We start from the raw sequence: 18,668 nt of genomic DNA, 5'->3' as shown, positions 1-18,668 counted from the left end.
TAGTACCCTACTTAATCATTGCTGTTTGAACGGTCTGATTTCTCAGTACTTGTGACTGTTGTTGTGGACTTAGATTAGGTTCAGGCCTATTTGTGTAACTGTCTTGCTAATTTGTGGGCGTGTTGTATTGTAGGCAGTGTTTTCTTCACCTCTGCCAGGCGATCACCAATCAGTGCTGGGAGGTGTGTGTTTCACCTCGGCTAGGCAATTAGTGCTAGTACTTCAGTGTCCCCTGTTTTTTCAGCGGCAGCTGTATGCGGCGGTATTGTCACCGAGACGAAGACGTTATTCGAGGAAGGAAAGAGAGAAAGGCTCCACACCACTCTCTCACATGAGTATCTTACCTAGTTATTTTCTGATGATCTCATTTTGCTCTTTTGTAGCTCTAGCAAGTATGTGTGTTTCCCATCCCAGTTCGCTCCTCTCCCTGTAGGTTTTACAGACGCTCCCCACCCTGTGGCTGCAACGCTTCTAATTTAGTGTACCCTGCGTGCACAACCCATGTGGAATTCCTAGTGTCCGGCAGCGTTTGGAACTGTCGATTTGTGGTCAATGAGGTTCAGAGATTTTCTCTTCTCCCCCTCTCTCAACTGTCTATCTCCTCATTTGAATTCAATGCAGTCACTGTCATTTGTCCACTCAAGCTTAACATTGTTGTCATCTATCGTCCACCAGGTGCCCTTGGAGAGTTCCTCAATGAGCTTGACACCTTGATGAGCTCATTTCCTGATGATGGTTCATCACTCATCGTACAGGGCGACTTTAACCTCCCAACGCATGACTTCAATTAATTTCTTTCCACCTCTTTCCTCTTTTGACCTCATCCTTTCCCAGTCACCTCCCACTCATCTTCACCTCATCTTCACCGCGCCAATAGATCCACAGACGATGCAATCGCCATCACACTGCCCTATCCCATCTGGACAAGAGGAATACCTACGTTCATTGACTATAGCTCAGCATTCAACACCATAGTACCCTCCAAGCTCATCATTAACCTCGGGGCACTGGGTCTGAACCCTGCCCTGTGCAACTGGGTCCTAGACTTCCTGACAGGCCGCCCCCAGGTGGTGAAGGTAGGAAACAACACCTCCACTTCGCTGATCCTCAACACAGGGGCCCCACAAGGGTGCGTGCTCAGCCCCCTCCTGTACTCCCTGTTCACCCATGACTGAGTGGCCATGCATGCCTCCAACTTAATCATCAAGTTTGCAGACAACACAACAGTAGTAGGCCTGATTACCAACAATGACGAAACAGTGTACAGGGAGGAGGTGAGGGCCCTGGCGGAATGGTGCCAGGAAAATAACCTCTCCCTCAACGTCAACTAAATGAAGGAGCTGATCGTGGACTGCAGGAAACAGCAGAGGGAGCATGGCCCTATCCACATCAACGGGACTGCAGTGGAGAAGGTGGAAAGCTTCAAGTTCCTTGGCGTACACATCACTGACAATCTGAAATGGTCCACCCCCACAGACAGTGTGGTGAAGAAGGTGCAACAGCGCCTCTTCAACCTCAGGAAGCTGAAAAAATGTGTCTTGGCCCCTAAGACCCTCACAAACTTTTACAGATGCACAATTGAGAACATCCTGTCGGGCTGTATCACCGCCTGGTACGGCAACTGCACCGCCCGCAACCGCAGGTCTCTCCAGAGGGTGGTGCGGTCTGCCCAATGCATCACTGGGGGCACACTGCCTGCCCTCCAGGACACATATAGCACCCGATGTCACAGGAAGGCCAAAAAGTTCATCAAGGACATCAACTACACGAGCCACGGCCTGTTCACCCCACTATCATCCAGAAGGCGAGGTCAGTACAGGTGCATCAAAGCTGGGACCGAGAGACTGAAAAACAGTTTCTATCTCAAGGCCATCAGACTGTTAAATAGCCATCAGTAGCCGGCTACCACCCGGCTACTCAACCCTGCACCTTAGTGGCTGCTGCCCTATATACATAGACTTGGAATCACTGGCCACTTTAATAATGTAATACTAGTCACTTTAATGATGTTTACATACTGCTTTACTCATCTCATACTGTCTTTATATACTGTATTCTATGCTATTGTATTTCAGTCAATGCCACTCTGACATTGCTCGTCCTAATATTTACAGTGGATATAAAAAGTCTACACACCCCTGTTAAAATGCCAGGTTTTTGTGATGTAAAAGAATGAGACAAAGAAATCATGTCAGAACTTTTTCCACCTTTAATGTGACCTATAACGTGAACAATTCAATTGAAAAATAAAACTGAAATCTTTGAGGGGGAAAAATTTAAAATTAAAAACTCACAATAACCTGGTTGCATAAGTGTGCACACCCTTAAACTTATACTTTGTTGAAGCAACTTTTGATTTTATTACAGCACTCAGTCTTTTTGGGTAGGAGTCTATTAGCATGGCACATTTTGACGTGGCAATATTTGCCCACTCTTCTTTGCAAAAGCGCTCCAAATCTGTCCGATTGCGAGGACATCTCCTGTGCACAGCCCTCTTCAGATCACCCCAGAGATGTTCAATTGGATTCAGGTCTGGGCTTTGGCTGGGCCATTCCAAAACGTTAATCTTCTTCTGGTGAAGCCATGCTTTTGTGGATTTGGATGTATGCTTTGGGTCGTTGTCGTGCTGAAAGGTGAACTTCCTCTTCATCTTCAGCTTTCTAACGGACGCCTGAAGGCTTTGTGCCAAAATTGCCTGGTATTTGGAACTGTTCATAATTCCCTCCACCCTGACTAAGGCCCCGGTTCCAGCTGAAGAAAAACAGCCCCAAAGCATGATGCTGCCACCACCATGCTTCACTGTGGGTATGGTGTTCTTTAGGTGATGTGCAGTGTTGTTTTTGCGCCAAACATACCTTTTGGAATTATGGCCAAAAAGTTAAACCTTGGTTTCATCAGACCATAACACATTTTCCCACGTGCTTTTGGGGGACTTGATGTTTGTTTTTGCAAACTTCAGCCGGGCTTGGATGTTTTTCTTTGTAAGAAAAGGCTTCCGTTTTCCAACCCTACCCCATAGCCCATTCATATGAAGAATACGGGAGATTGTTGTCACATGTAGCACACAGCCAGCACTTGCCAGAAATTCCTGCATTTCCTTTAATGTTGCTGTAGGCCTCTTGGAAGCCTCCCTGACCATTTTTCTTCTCGTCTTTTCATACATTTTGGAGGGACGTCCAGTTCTTGGTAATGTCTCTGTTGTGCCATATTTTCTCCACTTGATGATGACTGTCTTCACTGTGTTCCATGGTATATGTAATGCTTTGGAAATTATTTTGTACCCTTCTCCTGACTGATATCTTTCAACAATGAGATCCATCTGATGCCTTGGAAGCTCTCTGCGGACCATGGCTTTTGCTCTGAGATGCAACTAAGAAAATGTCCGGAAAATCCTACTAGAACAGCTGAACTTTAGTTGTGATTAATCAGAGTCACTTTAAATGATGGCAGGTGTGTAATGACTTCTATTTAACATAAGTTGAATGTGATTGGTTAATTCTGAACACAGCCACATCCCCAGTTATAAGAGGGTGTGCACACGTATGCAACCAGGTTATTGTAAGGTTTTTATTTTTCATTTTTCCCCCTCAAAGATTTCAGTTTGTTTTTCAATTGAATTGTTCACATTATAGGTCACATTAACAGTGGAAAAAGTTCTGACATTATTTATCTTTGTCTCATTCTTTTACATCACAAAAACCTGGCATTTTAACAGGGGTGTGTAGACTTTTTATATCCACTGTATATTTCTTAATTCCATTATTTTACATTTAGATTTGTGTATTGTTGTGAATTGTTAGATACTACTGCACTGTTGGAGCTAGGAACACTAGCATTTCGCTACTTACAAAGCATGTAGAGGTCTGTAATTTTATCATAGGTACACTTCAACTGTGAGAGACGGAATCTAAAACAAAAATCCAGAAAATCACATTGTATGATTTTTAAGTAATTAATGTGCATTTTATTGCATGACATAAGTATTTGATCACCTACCAACCAGTAAGAATTCTGGCTCTCACAGACCTTTTAGTTTTTCTTTAAGAAGCCCTCCTGTTCTCCACTCATTACCTGTATTAACTGCACCTGTTTGAACTCGTTACCTGTATAAAAAACACCTGACTACACACTCAATCAAACAGACTCCAACCTCTCCACAATGGCCAAGAACAGAGAGCTGTGTAAGGACATCAGGGATACAATTGTAGACCTGCACAAGGCTGGGATGGGCTACAGGACAATAGGCAAGCAGCTTGGTGAGAAGGCAACAACTGTTGGCGCAATTATTAGAAAATGGAAGAAGTTCAAGATGACGGTCAATCACCCTCGGTCTGGGGCTCCATGCAAGATCTCATCTCGTGGGGCATCAATGATCATGAGGAAGGTGAGGGATCAGCCCAGAACTACACGGAAGGACCTGGTCAATGACCTGAAGAGAGCTGGGACCACAGTCTCAAAGAAAACCATTAGTAACACACTACGCCGTCATGGATTAAAATCCTGCAGCGCACGCAAGGTCCCCCTGCTCAAGCCAGCACATGTCCAGGCCCGTCTGAAGTTTGCCAATGACCATCTGGATGATCCAGAGGAGGAATGGGAGAAGGTCATGTGGTCTGATGAGACAAAAATAGAGCTTTTTGGTCTAAACTCCACTCGCCGTGTTCGGAGGAAAAAGAAGGATGAGTACAACCCCAAGAACACCATCCCAACCGTGAAGCATGGAGGTGGAAACATCATTCTTTGGGGATGCTTTTCTGCAAAGGGGACAGGACGACTGCACCGTATTGAGGGGAGGATGGATGGGGCCATGTATCGTGAGATCTTGGCCAACAACCTCCTTCCCTCAGTAAGAGCATTGAAGATGGGTTGTGGCTGGGTCTTCCAGCATGACAACGACCCGAAACACACAGCCAGGGCAACTAAGGAGTGGCTCCGTAAGAAGCATCTCAAGGTCCTGGAGTGGCCTAGCCAGTCTCCAGACCTGAACCCAATAGAAAATCTTTGGAGGGAGCTGAAAGTCCATATTGCCCAGCGACAGCCCCGAAACCTAAAGGATCTGGAGAAGGTCTGTATGGAGGAGTGGGCCAAAATCCCTGCTGCAGTGTGTGCAAACCTGGTCAAGACCTACAGGAAACGTATGATCTCTGTAATTGCAAACAAAGGTTTCTGTACCAAATATTAAGTTCTGCTTTTCTGATGAATCAAATACTTATGTCATGCAATAAAATGCAAATTAATTACTTAAAAATCATACAATGTGATTTTCTGGATTTTTGTTTTAGATTCCGTCTCCCACAGTTGAAGTGTACCTATGATAAAAATTACAGACCTCTACATGCTTTGTAAGTAGGAAAACCTGAAAAATCGGCAGTGTACTCTCCAAGATGGCGTAGCAGTACGGTCGCTTTTATTTTTCGTCCTGTGTAAATATCCCGTTTCTTGTTTTTTTTGTCTATATTTCTAAATTTTTTACTTTCACTCTTTAACTAAATATACTCTCCTGCAACCCGCCTCACCCAACGTGGAAAGGATTCTATTATTTCTTTATAACTTTCATCAAGAACCGTAAGCTGAAACGTGTGTAGCCGCAATCTGAATTGGCTACCTGCTATTAGTTACCGTTAGCGTCTCCACCACTGTCCGTGGCCTACACTATCCACCAGCCAGCTCTAGCTAGCCTGGACAATTAAGTCGGCCAGTCTGCACAGCGTGCTATCGACCCAGCGTGCTATCGACCCATAGCTTATTGGACTTTCTGCCGGAATCACTGGACCCTAGCGCCGGATCATCACAACCAGCTAGCTAGCTGCAACTAAATGGCTACGTGTTATTAGTCACTGTTAGCGTCTTCATCTTTGTCCGTGGCCTACACTATCCACCAGCCAGCTCTAGCTAGCCTGGACAATTCGCGGCCAGTCTGCACAGCGTGCTATCGACCCAGCGTGCTATCGACCCATAGCTTATTGGACTTTCTGCCGGAATCACTGGACCCTAGCGCCGGATCATCGACAACCAGCTAGCTAGCTGCAACCTGTTGCTGGCTGATACCATTGCCATATAGCAAGCACCAGTTAGCCTTGAGCTAGCCTGCTAGCTCCCCTGCTAGCTGTGCTGAAGCACCAATTTGAACTGCTCTCGGACTCACATATTGCTGTTCACTGGACCTTATGATCACTCAGCTGCACAGCTGATGCCTGCTGGACTGTTCCTTTACACGGTACTCTGTCCTGTTTTTCTGTTTAGTCTTAGCCCAAACGTTATCGCTATTTCCAGTTGTGTCTTAGCTCTCTCTAATAACACGTGACTGCTTTATGCCTCTCTCCTATGTCAATTATGCCTTGCCTATTGCTGTTTGGGTTAGTTCTTATTATACAATTTCAATGTAGAACCCCTAGTCCCTCTCAAACTGTCTCATATAGTTCCTTTGTTCCCCCCATACACGCCGAGACCGGCTCAATCGATGCCTCCAATGATGCTATCTCTTTCATTGTTACCCAACACTTAGGATTACCTGAACTGTACTCATATCCTTCCATATCCTTTTCTGTACATAATGCCCTGAATCTTTTCTACAACGCCCGGAGAACTGCCCCCTTTATTCTATGTACCCAACGCACTAGAAGACCAGTTCTTAAAACCTTTAGTCGTATCCTTATTCTACTCCTCCTCTGTTCCTCTGGTGATGTAGAGGCTAACCCAGGCCCTGCAGCCCCCAGTATCACTCCTACTCCCCAGGAGCTATCATTTATTGACTTCTGTAACCGTAAAAGTCTTGGTTTTCTGCACATAAATATCAGAAGCCTCCTTCCTAAGTTTGAGTTATTCACTGCGTTAGCATCACTCTGCCAACCCTGATGTTCTAGCAGTGTCTGAATCCTGGCTTAGGAAGGCCACCAAAAAATTCTGAAATTTCCATCCCCAACTATAACATTTTCCGTCTAGATAGAACTGCCAAAGGGGGTGGAGTTGCAATCTACTGTAGAGATAGCCTGCAGAGCTCCATCATACTATCCAGGTCTGTGCCCAAACAGTTTGAGCTTTTAGTTCTAAAAATCCACCTTTCCAGAAATAAATCTCTCACTGTTGCCGCTTGCTACAGACCCCCTCAGCCCCCAGCTGTGCCCTGGACACCATATGTGAACTGATTGCCCCCCATCTATCCTCAGAGTTCGTACTGCTTGGTGACCTAAATTGGGATATGCTTAATACCCCAGCCATCCTACAATCCAAGCTAGATGCCCTCAACCTCACGCAAATTATCAACGAACCTACCAGGTACAACCCTAAATCCGTAAACATGGGTACCCTCATAGATATCATCCTGACTAACTTACCCTCTAAATACACCTCCGCTGTCTTCAACCAGGATCTCAGCGATCACTGCCTTATTGCCTGCGTCCGTAGCGGGTCCGCGGTCAAACGACCACCCCTCATCACTGTCAAACGCTCCCAAAAACACTTCAGCGAGCAGGCCTTCCTAATTGACCTGGCCCAGGTATCCTGGATGGATATAGATCTCATTCCGTCAGTAGAGGATGCCTGGTTGTTCTTTAAAAGTAATTTCCTCTCAATCTTAAATAGACATGCCCCATTCAAAAAAATACAGAACTAAGAACAGATATAGCCCCTGGTTCTCCTCAGACTTGACTGCCCTTGACCAGCACAAAAACATCCTGTGGCGTACTGCATTAGCATCAAATAGCCCCCGTGATATGCAACTTTTCAGGGAAGTTAGGAACCAATATACACAAGCAGTTAGGAAAGCAAAGGCTAACTTTTTCAAACAGAAATTTGCATCCTGTAGCACTAACTCCAAAAAAGTTTTGGGACACTGTAAAGTCCATGGAAAATAAGAGCACTTCCTCCCAGCTGCCCACTGCACTGAGGCTAGGAAACACTATCACCACCGATAAATCTACAATAATCGAGAATTTCAACAAGCATTTTGCTACGGCTGGCCATGCTTTCCACCTGGCTACCACTACCCCGGCCACCAGCTCTGCACCCTCCGCTGCAACTTGCCCATGCCCCCCCGCTTCTCCTTCCACACAAATCCAGACAGCTGATGTTCTAAAAGAGCTGCAAAATCTGGACCCCTACAAATCATCTGGACTAGACAATCTGGACCCTTTCTTTCTAAAACTAGCCGCCGAAATTGTCGCAACCCCTATTACTAGCCTGTTCAACCTCTCTTTCGTAACGTCTGAGATCCCCAGAGATTGGAAAGCTGCCGCGGTCATCCCCCCTCTTCAAAGGGGGGTGACACTCTAGATCCAAACTGTTACAGACCCATATCCATCCTGCCCTGCCTTTCAAAAGTTTTTGAAAGCCAAGTCAACAAACAGATCACCAACCATTTCGAATCCCACGTACCTTCTCTGCTATGCAATCCGGTTTCGAGCTGGTCATGGGTGCACTTCAGCCACGCTCAAGGTCCTAAATGATATTATAACCGCGATCGATAATAGACAGTACTGTGCAGCCGTTTTCATTGACCTGGCCAAGGCTTTCGACTCTGTCAACCACCGCATTCTTATTGGCAGACTAAATAGCCTTGGTTTCTCTAATGACTGCCTCGCCTGGTTCACCAACTACTTCTCAGATAGAGTTCAATGTGTGTCAAATCGGAGGGCCTGTTGTCTGGACCTATGGCAGTCTCTATGGGGGTGCCACAGGGTTCAATTCTTGGGCCAACTCTTTTCTCTGTGTATATCAATGACGTCGCTCTTGCTGCTGGTGACTCTCAGATCCACCTCTACGCAGACGACACCATTTTGTATACATCTGGCCCTTCATTGGACACTGTGTTAACAAACCTCCAAACGAGCTTCAATTCCATACAACACTCCTTCCAGTAGCCTCCAACTGCTCTTAAACACTAGTAAAACAAAATGCATGCTCTTCAACCGAACGCTGCTTGCACCCGCCCACCCGACTAGAATCACTACTCTAGACGGGTCTGACCTAGAGTACGTGGACAACTACAAATATCTAGGTGTCTGGTTAGACTGTAAACTCTCCTTCCAGACTCACATTAAGAATCTCCAATCCAAAGTTAAATCTAGAATCGGTTTCCTATTTCGCAACAAAGCCTCCTTCACTCATGCTGCCAAACATGCCCTTGTAAAACTGACTATCCTACCGATCCTTGACTTCGGCGATGTCATTTACAAAATAGCCTCCAACACTCTACTCAGCAAATTGGATGTTGTCTATCACAGTGCCATCCGTTTTGTCTCCAAAGCCCCATATAATACCCACCACTGTGACCTGTACGCTCTTGTTGGCTGGTCCTCACTACATATTCGTCGCCAAACCCACTGGCTCCAGGCCATCTATAAATCACTGCTAGGCAAATCCCCGCCTTATCTTAGCTCATTGGTCACCATAGCAACACCCACCCGTAGTCTGCGCTCCAGCGGGTATATCTCACTGGTCATCCCCAAAGCCAACACCTCCTTTGGCCGCAATTCCTTCCAGTTCTCTGCTGCCAATGACTGGAACAAACTGCAAAAATCTCTGAAGCTGGAGACGCTTATCTCCCCTCACTAACTTTAGGCATCAGTTGTCAGAGCACCTTACCGATCACTGCACCTGTACACAGCCCATCTGAAATTAGCCCGCCCAACTACCTCATCCCTATATTGTTATTTATTTTGCTCATCTGTACCCCAGTATCTCTATTTGCACATCATCTCTTGCACATCATTCCAGTGTTAATACTAAATTGTAATTATTTTGCACTATAGCCTATTTTATTGCCTTACCTCCATAACTGCTAAATTTGCACACTGTATATTAATTGTATTTCTGTTGTATTTTTTTGATTTTTGTTTTGTTTTACCCCATATGTAACTCTGTGTTGTTGTTTTTATCGCACTGCTATGCTTTATCTTGGCCAGGTCGCAGTTGTAAATGAGAACTTGTTCTCAACTGGTTTACCTGGTTAAATAAAGGTGAAATAAAATAAAAAAAAAAAAAGTATCAAATACTTGTTCTCCCCACTGTATATGTGACCAATAACATTTTATTTTATTTTTTTTGACTAGAGGCTATTCACCTACTAATCTCACTGCAACCCCCTCCATGTCTCTGATCAATACTTTGTTTCCTTCTCTCTCCATCTCTCCTCAAACCCTCCCCACTCAGCCCCTACCCAGATAGTCATGAGCTGCCGGAATCTTCGCCCTTTCTCCCCCGCTACTCTGTCCTCTTCTGTCCTATCCTCTCTTCCTTCTGCTAAATCCTTCTCCCTCCTGTCTCCTGACTCTGCCACTTCAACCCTACTCTTCTCTGTCCTGGCACCCCAATGGTTGAACAAGCTTCCCCCTAAAGTCAGGACAGCGGAGTCCCTGCCCATCTCTTGAAAACGTCTGAAACCCTACCTCTTTAAAGAGTATCGTACATAACTCTCACGGCACCCCCCTCCCCACCCTACCCCCAATAAAACCAGTTTTTAAAAAAAGATAAAAGAACACCTTACTGCACAAAGGGGACTGTGAAGAGACACAGCCATTTTATATATATTGTCTTGTAATTTGCACTGTACTATGTATTAGACCTAGATATTGTGTGTATGTACTGATATGTAGGCTATATGTGACGTTTTAAATGTATATATTTCAGTCCTTGACTAATAATTCTCTGTTCTATGTCATGTTTCATGTGGACCCCAGGAAGAGTAGCTGATGCTTTTGCAGCGGCTAATGGGGATCCTAATAAATACCAATAACATACCCCCCCACTAGCACTGACTTTGCTGATAAATACTTTGTTGGGGGAAAATGTACTTGATACGATTGTGATGTGATGTCGCACCTATTTTAAGATTAATGCACTAATTGTAAGTCGCTCTGGATATGAGTGTCTGCTAAATGACTAAAATGTAAAATATATGTCTGTCTGTCTCCTCTGTCTGTCTGCCTGAGGAAGCAGCTGTTTAATTCAGCCCCATACACAATATAATAATAATATATAATATGCCATTTAGCAGACGCTTTTATCCAAAGCGACTTACAGTCATGCGTGTATACATTTTATTTTTTTTGTATGGGTGGTCCCGGGGATCGAACCTACTACGTTAGCGTTACAAGCGCCGTGCTCTACCAGCTGAGCTACAGAGGACCACAATATAGCAAGGCATTAATCTCACTAGCTTCACTGTACTCACAGGTATGTACTGGTACGATACGCTACAGTAGATTACTTGACTCTAATCCAACTAGATATGCTGTACTGTTACACACTTATTTTATTCCATGTTGACTTATATTTATGTGTCTGCAAGAACCTGTAATTTGAACTACCCATGAGCTCTCCATGAAATGGTCACACTTTATATTAACGTCCCTTTTATAAACACTATTGTCATTAAATTGCCTTATTTGTCAGCATGCTCGGCTAGCTGACGCTAAAACAGCCCATTGGATTCTATGAAAATGCGACGCCTAGCATTGGGCTGCTTCTGTTTTAGCATTAGAAAAAAGGCAGTTTAACCTCTTAAGGATCGGACCCTTTTTTTCAAATTTCGCCTAAAATGACATACCCAAATCTAACTGCCTGTAGCTCAGGACCTGAAGCAAGGATATGCATATTCTTGATACCATTTGAAAGGAAACACTTTGAAGTTTGTGGAAATGTGAAATTAATGTAGGAGAATATAACACATTAGAGCTGGTAAAAGATAATAAATAAACATAACATGCGTTTTTATTTAATTTTTTATTATCATCTTTGAAATGCAAGAGAAAGGCCACAATATAATATTGCAGTTTAGTCGCAATTTCGTTTTGGGCACTAGATGGCAGCAGTGTGTGTACAAAAATTCAAATTGATCCAGTGAAGCATTGCAATACTGGACTGTTTTGTATCAAGTCTGCCCAGATTTGCCGAATTGGTCAATTGATACATTTTCAAGTACATAACTATAAAGAACATACAAAAAATGATATGGTAATACAACATTTAAGCTTACACACTCCCAGGAATGTCATACATGATGGACCATTAGCTTATACACTAACTTTCACACATCTAGATGGCCGGGTGGGGTGGGTGTGGAGCCAGAGACAGCAGGGGTTCAAACTGTAGAACCCAGTTCCTACATTTGAATATAAAAATTGATTTGATCAAACAAAACTATGCTACATTTTATCTCTGGGACCCTTACGATGACAAATCAGAGCAAGATTACTGAATGTAAGTACATTATTTACCTTCAGAGGTGAATGTATCAAACCAGTTGCCGTGATAAGTTTTTTGTTGTTGACAGTGCAGTTAGATTAACAAGAATGTAAGCTTTCTGCCCATATAAGACATGTCTATGTCCTGGAAAGTTTGCTATTACTTACAACAGTCATGCTAATCACATTAGCGCACGTTAGCTCAACCATCCCGTATACGGGACACCGATCCTGTAGAAGTTAATTAAAATAGTATTACTATTTAGAGATTGCTTTTTGACATTTACAAATGTAGGAACAATGATTATTAAATGGTAAGTAAACTCTTTACAAACTGTTTATAATGGTTTACTAAGGGACCTTAATATAAATAGTTACCCATGAAATAACTGCATCATAATTCTCTGTGTGCATCCCAAATGACACCCAATTCCCTATATAAAAAGTAGTCCCTAAAGTAGTACACTATAAAGCCTCAGATTGTGTAAAGGCAGAGAATATCAGTATTGCAGTGGGTAGACTGCAGCATTGACATTGGCCTGAGATTTGTTTATAAAGGCATTACTATCAATCACCACAGTTCAGGTGCCCTCTCTATCCTACTAACATATCCTGGATCAATCCTACTCTCCATAGTTGGCCATAGGGTGAGGATTCCATTGATTAGATAACACATAAAATAACACCTATTGACCAACAGCTTGTACAGGCCAATTAAGGGAAGGTGGCCTTTGTATTTGTATTTATTAGGGATCCCCATTATTCTTCCTAGGGTCCAAACATATTAAAGCACTTACATTACATATAAAACAAAAGATAAAACAGTACATCATATAACATTATTACACCACTACATATCTACAATACAAAATGTTTAATACCACCATACAACAATATCACAATGTGTGCATATGCATGTGTCTGTACCTTTGTGTGTGTCTCTTCACAGTCCTCATTGTTCCATAAGGTGTATTTTACCTGTTTAAAAAAAAATCTGATTCTACTGCTTGCATCAGTTACCTGATGTGGAATAGAGTTCCGTGTAGTCATGGCTCTATGTAGTACTGTGTGCCTCCCATAGTCTGTTCTGGTCTTGGGGACTGTGAAGAGACCTCTGGTAGCGTGTCTTGTGGGGTATGCATGGGCGTCCGAGCTGTGTGCTAGTATTTTAAACAGACAGCTCGGTACATTCAGCTTGTCAACACCTCTTACAAAAACAAGTAGTGATGAAGTCAATCTCTCTTTCACTTTGAGCCATGAGAGATTGACATGCATGTCATTAATGTTAGCTCTCTGTGTACTTTTAAGGGCCAGCTGTGCTGCCCTGTTCTGAGCCAACTGCAATTTTCCAAGTCCCTCTTTGTGGCACCTGACCACACTACTGAACAGTAGTCCAGTTGTGACAAAACTAGGGCCTGTAGGACCTGCCTTGTTGATAGTGTTGTTAAGAAGGCAGAGCAGCACTTTATTATGGACAGACTTCTCCCCATCTTAGCTACTGTTGTATCAATATGTTTTGACCATGACAGTTTACAATCCAGGGTTACTCCAAGCAGTTTAGTCACCTCAGCTTTCTCAATTTCCACATTATTCATTACGAGATGTAGTTGAGGTTTAGGGTTTAGTGAATGATTTGTCCCAAATACAATGCTTTTAGTTTTGGAAATATTTAGGACTAACTTATTCCTTGCTACCCATTCCGAAACTAACTGCAGCTCTTTGTTAAGTGTTGCAGTTATTTCAGTTGCTGTAGTAGCTGACGTGTATAGTGTTGAGTCATCTGCGTACATAGACACACTGGCTATTCTCAAAGCCAGGGGCATGTCGTTAGTAAAGATGGAAAAAAGTAAGGGGCCTAAACAGCTACCCTGGGGAATTCCTGATTCTACCTGAATTATGTTTGAGAAGTTTCCATTAAAGAACACCCTCTGTGTTCTGTTAGACAAGTAACTCTTATCCACATTATAGCAGGGGGTGTAAAGCCATAACACATACGTTTTTTCAGCAGCAGAGACACAAGACAGCCCCCACAATCATTTTATCATCAATTTCTCTCAGCCAACCATCAGTCATTTGTGTAAGTGCTGTGCTTGTTGAGTGTCCTTCCCTATAAGCGTGCTGAAAGTCTGTTGTCAGTTTGTTTACTGTGAAATAGCATCGTATCTGGTCAAACACCATTTTTTCCATAAGTTTACCAAGGGTTGGTAACAGGCTGATTGGTCGGCTATTTGAGCCAGTAAAGGGGGCTTTACTATTCTTGGGTAGTGGAATGACTTTAGCTTCCCTCCAGGCCTGAGGGCACACAATTTCTAGTAGGCTTAAATTGAAGATGTGGCAAATAGGAGTGGCAATATCGTCCGCTATTATCCTCAGTAAATTCCCATCCAGATTGTCAGACCCCGGTGGCTTGTCATTGTTGATAGACAACAATACTTTTTTCACCTCTTCCAAACAAACTTTACGGAATTCAAAAGTGCAATTCTTGTCTTTCATAATTTGGTCATATATATTTGGATGTGTAGTGTCAGCATTTGTTGCTTGCATGTCATACCTAAGTTTGCTTATCTTGCCAATGAAGAAGTAATTAAAGTAGTTGGCAATATCAGTGGGTTTTGTGATGAATGAGCCATCTGATTCAATGAATGATGCTGAGTTTGCCTTTTTCCCAAAAATTTAATTTAAGGTGCTCCAAAGCTTTTTACTATCATTCTTTATGTCATTTGTTTTTGTTTCATAGTATAGTTTCTTTTTCTTTTTATTTAGTTTAGTCACATTACTTCTTAATTTGCAGTATGTTTGCCAATCAGTTGGGCTGCCAGACTTATTTGCCATACCTTTTGCCTCATCCCTCTCAACTATACAATTTTTCAATTCCTCATCAATCCAAGGGGATTTAACAGTTTTTACAGTCATTTTCTTAATGGGTGCGTGCTTATTAGTAACTGGAATAAGCAATTTCATAAATGTGTCAAGTGCAGCGTCTGGTTGCTCCTCATTACACACCACAGACCAGCAAATATTCTTTACATCATCAACATATGAATCACTACAAAACTTTTTGTATGACCTATACACTATATTAGGCCCAGCCTTTGGAACTTTGGTTTTCCTAGATATGGCTACTATATTGTGATCACTACATCCAATGGATTTGGATACTGCTTTAAAGCACATTTCTGCATCATTAGTAAAGATGTGATCAAAACATGTTGATGATTTCATTCCTGTGCTGTTTGTAAATATCCTGGTAGGTTGACTAACAACCTGAACCAGGTTGCAGGCACTGGTTACAGTTTGAAGTTTTTTCTTGAGTGGGCAGCTTGATGAGAGCCAGTCAATATTTAAATCACCCAGAAAATATACTTCTCTGTTGATATCACATACATTATCAAGAATTTCACACATATTATCCAGATACTGACTGTTAGCACTTGGTGGTTTATAGCAGCTTCTCACAAGAATGGGCTTTAGGTGAGGCAGATGAACCTGTAGTTAATTACATTGTGTCTGTCAACGCCCCTAGGATAATGTACATTTAATGCAGCATTATGACGACTCATTGTCACAATGGTAGGGATTAACTGAGCTGGTCTTGGGTCATTGATAAATCATTGTTTCAACGCAGCCTTGAAATGAGTGGACAGAGTCTAGGAGCCAAGATGATTTGGATGGACTCTGTCATTCCTGTAGAGTATCTTCTGTTTCCAGAAGGTGTCAAAGTTATCTATAAAAGTGATTCCAGCAGAGCTACAGTAATCGTTTAGCCAGATGTGTAATCCCAGTTTGTAGCCCTCAGCCCTAGTAGGTCAGACGCAGTGGTGGTCTGCCAGGGGGTCCCTCAAGGCATGGCCCTAGGGCCACTACAGTTTTTTTTATCTACATGCTGCCACTGGGAAACATCTTGAGGAAACACGGACTGGGCTTTCACTTTTATACTGACGACACTCAGCTGTATGCCTCCACAAACACTGCCACTGCCAATGCCATTGCACTCCTGGTCAGTTGCCTGCAGGATATCAAAGTGTGGATGCAAAAAGACAGAGGTTGCCCTGATTGGCACTTGCACCATCATTAACAACACCAGCAGCTACGCTACAGCCTCAATAATGATGGTATCAAGGTATTGCCCTCCAGTGAGGTTTGCAACCTGGGTGTGATATTTGACAGTCAGCTCTCGTTTGAGGCCATAATCAAAGTGTGACCAAATATTCATTTTTCCATCTACAGAACATTGCCAGGTCACAACCTATGCTGGCACAGCCTGCAGCTGAGCAACTTATCCATGCCTTTCTCTCATCCCATCTGGACCAGTGGAGGCTCCTCCGAGGAGAAAGGGGAGGACCATCCTCCTCAGTGAATTTCATAAACATAAAAATAGCGAAACATTAAAAAAGTTATAATTTTAGATAAATCTATACTAAATATATTCCCATGTCATCAAATAATTGATTAAAACACACTGTTTTGCAATGAAGGTCTACAGTAGACTCAACAGCACTCTGTAGGGTAGCACCTTGGTGTAGCCGGAGGACAGCTAGCTTCCGTCCTCCTCTAGGTACATTGACTTCAATACAAAACCTAGGAGGATCATGGTTCCATAGACTTCCATAGTAATTATGACAACTTCCGGAGGACGTCCTCCAACCTATCAGAGCTCTTGCAGCAAAAACTGACATATTGTCTACCCAATCATAGGATCAGAGAATGAATCTAGTACACACAGCATAAGCTACAGCTAGCTAGCACTGCAGTGCATAATGTGGTGAGTATTTGACTCAAAGAGAGAGAAAGACAATAGTTGAACAGTTTTGAACAAATTAATATATTCAAAAATTAAGGAGAAGCAAGAGAGAGAGAGAGAGAGAGAGAGAGAGTGAGATATTTCGTATTTTTTTATTCACTTTCATTTACTTAGCTAGCAAATGCAGCTAGCTAGTTTTGCCTACTCAAACACCAGGCTCAAACAGAGGGATGCTATGTTAGCTAGCTGGCTATGACTATCCAACACAACACTGGAACTCTTCCAAGTCAAGGTAAGCTTTTGGTTTTACTAATTTATTGCCACTGGTGTCAGCTTCCTGCCTCCTGTTTGTCTCCGGGCCTCTAGAGGTCATCTGTGTTCCCCTCTGCCTTAGTTCTTCCTCGTGTGTCCTAATTAGTTTGATCCAGGTCACCTGTGCCTTGTTTCCCCTTGTGTATTTTAGCTGTGTGTTTTCCCCTTGTTTCTCACTTGGTTATTGAGTCCTGGCTATGTGTCTCCTGCTTTGTTCCACCGTGTCTTTCCAATATTGCCTTGGGTGTTTCATTTGGGTCCTACTACACCTCCTCTGTGGCTAAGGGGTATTACCCCCAGCTCTCCACATCTGAGACCGGAGTTCAAGCTCAGCTTGTGACAGAATAACCAAGTCATCATGGACCCAGAAACACTCAGTTCCCAGGACCTGTTGGCGGTGATCACTCGACATGAGGCTTCTTTCCAGCGCCATGAAGCCGTTCTCAGCCGACAAGAGGAGCTGATGGCTAGACATTCTCAACTCCTGGCCGAAATGATGAGTTCCCTTCACCAGCTCTTTGAACGCCTCCTTGGTCCTCTCCCTTCCCCCAGGTCACCTCCCAGTGACGACAGGCCTTCTCGGTTGGCGGAGCCCCGACTACCACCTCCCAAGCCCTTTTCTGGGGATCCAAGCTCTTGCCAGGGTTTCCTCACCCAATGCTCCCTCACCTTCGAGCTCCAACCCTCAAGTTTTCCCACAGACCGTTCCAAGATTGCCTACATCATTACCCTTCTTTCAGACAAGGCGCTCGCCTGGGCCTCTGCGGTGTGGCAGTCCCAGGAGGCCTGTTGTGACTCCCACGCTGCATTTGTAGAAGAGTTCAAGCGGGTGTTCGATCATCCTGTCAGTGGGCGGGAGGCTTCCAAGCGCCTACTGTCTCTCCGTCAGGGCCCCCGAAGCACGGCAGATTTCGCCATTGATTTTCGGACCATAGCAGCAAGGAGCGGATGGAATGATGAAGCGCTGAGGGTCTGCTTTCAGGGAGGGTTATCTGAGCCCCTTCAAGATGAGTTAGCCACCCGAGAACCAGCTGGAGATCTCGAGTCCCTCATAGCCTTGGCCATCCGCCTGGACAATCGTCTAAGAGAGCGGAGAACGGCTCGCCGCCAGGTGTCTCAGTCCCAAGTTCCTCGGAGCAGCTCTGTTTCTCCTGTTTGGACTCCGTCATTCAGAGCTTCCCCGGCTCCTGAACTGCTCCAGGATTCCCCGGAGAGCATGCAGTTAGGCCGTTCCAGGCTTTCTCCCAACGAAAGGGAACGTCGCATGAGGGAGCGTCGGTGCCTCTACTGCGGGGTTGCCGGCCACTTCCGCTCCACTTGCCCCGAGCTTTGGGGAACGCCAGTCCCGCCCAGCTACAGGAGGGCTGTGATGGGGAGAATTAGAGCTCCTCCTACTAACGCTGTCCTGGCTATTCCAGCCACTCTGTCCTGGG

The 18,668-nt window shown here is 44.0% G+C and overlaps 1 protein-coding gene across 1 annotated transcript in view; it reads right to left on the bottom strand.

Annotated features, from left to right (window-relative positions):
* Positions 1-18,668, bottom strand: part of LOC123481187 (voltage-dependent N-type calcium channel subunit alpha-1B-like) — a 184,752-nt gene that overhangs the window by 59,710 nt on the left and 106,374 nt on the right. The window lies entirely within an intron of this gene.

Source organism: Coregonus clupeaformis, chromosome 27 (assembly GCF_020615455.1).
Source record: "Coregonus clupeaformis isolate EN_2021a chromosome 27, ASM2061545v1, whole genome shotgun sequence".
Classification (NCBI taxonomy): Eukaryota; Metazoa; Chordata; class Actinopteri; order Salmoniformes; family Salmonidae; genus Coregonus; species Coregonus clupeaformis.
Note: the sequence above shows the minus strand (reverse complement) of the source record. Positions and strands in the feature narration are given on the sequence as shown.